This window comes from Grammomys surdaster, unplaced genomic scaffold (assembly GCF_004785775.1).
Source record: "Grammomys surdaster isolate TR1022 unplaced genomic scaffold, NIH_TR_1.0 126176, whole genome shotgun sequence".
Classification (NCBI taxonomy): domain Eukaryota; kingdom Metazoa; phylum Chordata; class Mammalia; order Rodentia; family Muridae; genus Grammomys; species Grammomys surdaster.
Window position 1 is genome coordinate 1 of NW_021620983.1, and position 3,432 is coordinate 3,432.

Here is a 3,432-nt window from a genome sequence, read left to right on the forward strand (position 1 = left end):
TGACCCCTACCCTGACCCTAACCTCCTGTCCCCTCTGACCCTGACTCTAAAAATAGATGTTGTAACCATGTACGAATTTTTGTTATGGCATGTGGAACCACAGAGACTCCAGAAAGATCAATATATAGAGGAAGAAGCTGGAGTCATACCATAGCAGTTCAAATCACTTTATGTTCTTCAGAGGATTTGGCTTGGATACCCAGCACCCCCATCTGGATATGTTAAGCTGTCTTCTGGACTCTGTCCATATCTGACAATCTTGTGCTCCACCCACCCATACAACAGGCAAAACACTCAGAGACATTTAAAACTGGAGCAACAAAAATGTCAGAATCACACAGTCAATCAGAATTGCAATCAGATACTACATACATGTTCTCATTTACATAGAAAGAATTGGCTCATGGGAAACGATGAGCAAAGCTGCTCACTACAATCATAAAATGCCTCTGCACAGCTCGGCATATTGATGAAGAAAACTGACTTCAATACTTAGGGTAAAACCATAGGCTTAAGATCAGCCTGGTACAAAACAAGTCCCTGATCCAGGTGTGATGGTATACACCCTTTCATTTGGACCACACCTCGGGTAGAGGACTACAGAAGGACACTGGAAGAAAGCAGGTTCCATCTTTTCCACCTACTTGCGTCTACATGCCAGCACATCTGTGGGAATCTTCTCCTACTGAAAAACAGTTGAAACAACTAGCCTCGTGGGACTGCCCAACTGCTTCAAGTTCTCTCACTCTAGAGAACCTGACTACTACAGAAGTTGGTACTGGGATTGGTCCTATAACTCAGACAGTTGAGGATGCACCACCTGAACAGACCTGAGGCATTTGGTTTATTGGGTCACCTGACAGCAGAAAACGCAGAGGAGTGTGGCACACATGAGACAGTTGTCCAGTCACGACCCAAGGGAGAGCCACAAGTCATCCAACAGGAGTGCCTCCCCAGAAGACATATACTCAGAACAAGAATGTTCTTCCCGGGACAGAGACCACTCTGATCACAGCTGGTCAGACTATGAGCATTCTATATGATACTCTTATGGTGATAGCATGGAATCATGAAGTACGGACCGAGAGAAACCACAGAGAAAGAGATAGAGATGCAGATCATCTGAACCAGTCCCGGAAATCCCCATCTCCTGAAAGATGGAGCCCAGACGGAGGAGTAACAATGAGTTCTACTCAGGAAGAAGCTGCATTGAAGAAGAAGAGGGTGGATGAGCTAGATCCACTGCTCAACCGCACTGGGGGAGCATATATTCCTCTCACAAAGCTCAGGATGATGCAGGAACAGATTACAGATAAAAATGGCTTAGCATACCAGAGGATGAGTTGGGAGGCTCTGAAGAAATCGATCAATGGTCTCATCAACAAGGTCAACATCTCCAATATCAGTATTACTAAGAGCTCCTTCAAAAGAACATCGTAAGAGGGAGAGGATTGCTGTCCAGATCTGTTCTGCAAGCACAAAGTGCTTCTCCAATCTTCACTCACGTTTATGCAGCTTTGGTGGCAATCATCAACTCAAAATTCCCACAGACTGGAGAGTTAGTCCTCAAGAGACTAAATCTTAATTTTTGGAAAGGATATCGAAGGAACGATAAGCAACTTTGCCTGACTGCTTCCAAACTTGTGGCACATCTTATTAACCAAAATGTGACACTTGAGGTTCTGTGCCTGGAGATGCTCTCTCTGCTCCTCGAGAGGCCAACAGATGACAGTGTTGAAGTAGCTATCAGCTTCCTCAAAGAGTGTGGACTCATATTAACCCAAGTGTAACTAAGGGGAATCAATGCAGTCTTTGACTGCCTGAGAAACATTCTACATGAGTCTGAGATCGACAAAAGTGTACAGTACATGATTGAAGTGATGTTTGCTGTACAGAAGGATGAATTCAATGACCACCCCGTTATTCTGAAAGGACTTGATTTAGTGGAAGAGGATGATCAATTTACACATATGCTCCCCCTAGAGGATGACTACAATCCAGAAGATGTTCTTAATGTTTTCAAGATGGATCCTCATTTTATGGAGAATGAAGAAAAGTACAAGGATATTAAAAAAAAATCCTGGATGAAGTAGACAGTGATTCAATCACAGACTAAGAAGCTGGAAGTAGTGAAGAGGAGGAGGAGGAGGAGGAGGAGGAGGAGGAAGGAAGGAGAGGAATAGTAAGGAGGAGGAAAAGTAACTATTCGTGACCAAACAGAGATCAACCTAGTCTCACTTCACCATACAATCTATCTTGCCATTCAGTCAAGTTTAGACTTTGAAGAATGTGCACAGGAGTTGCTGAAGATTGAGTATGAGAGTCAAACAAAGGAACTCTGCAACATGATACTTGACTGCTGTGCCCAACAAAGGACCTATGCAAAATTTTTTGTCTTATTAGCTGGGCAGTTTTGTATGTTGAAAAAATACATGGAATCATTTGAAAGTATGTTCAAGGAACAGTACTACACCATCCATCGCTTAGAGACAAACAAATTAAGAAATGTTGCTAAGATGCTTGCTCACCTTTTATACACAGATTCACTTACATGGAGTGTTCTTGGATGTATAAAGCTGAGTGAAGAGACCACGACATCTTCTAGTAGGATATTTCTCAAGATCTTCCAGGAACTGTGTGACTACATGGGTCTTCCTAAACTAAATGCAAGGTTAAAGGATGAAACTCTTCAGCCATTCTTTGAAGGACTGTTACCCCAAGACAACCCACGCAACATCCAGTTTGCCATTAACTTCTTTACATCCATAGACTTTGGAGGTTTGATGATGAACTTCGAGAACATCTGAAAAATACGCCCAAGGTCATTCATTTGCAGGCTGGAAACCAGAGCTAAGCAAAAGTAAGCTAGCCCTGACATTCCTTTCTTAGCTTGTTGGTTTAAGTGCATTAGAAGCACAAAATGAAGGGGGGGTTAGGGGTGGTGGTGGGAGGGGGTGTGTGGTGCCTGAGCTTCCAGTTCAATGGAATGTTTGTGTTGTGGCTCCTGGTAGGAACATTCCCTGCTCTGGAAGCAAAACTTGTAGGCCAGCAGAACCTAAGGTTGTGTGTGGGGACAAGAAGCAAAACTTTTCCTAGAGGATCATTAGGAGTGAGAGTGAGTGGAACTGTTTTCAGGCATGAAAATGTCACTGATAACTCAGGCATAGTGGCTCCAAGCCTGTATCTCAACAGAGACAGTAGGACTAATGCAAGTTAGAGGCCAGAATGGACGACAAAGTGAGACTGTCTGAAAGAACCCACCTCCCCCATCAAATAAGCAAATAAAGAAATAACCATTAGTAAACTTTACTGTGTGGAAATTCTTTCTCTAATTATATTTTATTCTTGTGTATATGGGCATGCCTGTGCCATACATGCATGTATTTCTCTCTCTCTCTCTCTCTCTCTCTCTCTCTCTCTCTCTCTCTCTCT

General features: G+C 43.2%; 1 pseudogene; it reads left to right on the plus strand.

Annotated features, from left to right (window-relative positions):
- Positions 1 to 863: 863 nt before the first annotated feature.
- On the plus strand, positions 864 to 2,854 carry LOC114612570 (annotated as a pseudogene).
- The last annotated feature ends 578 nt before the right edge of the window (positions 2,855 to 3,432 follow it).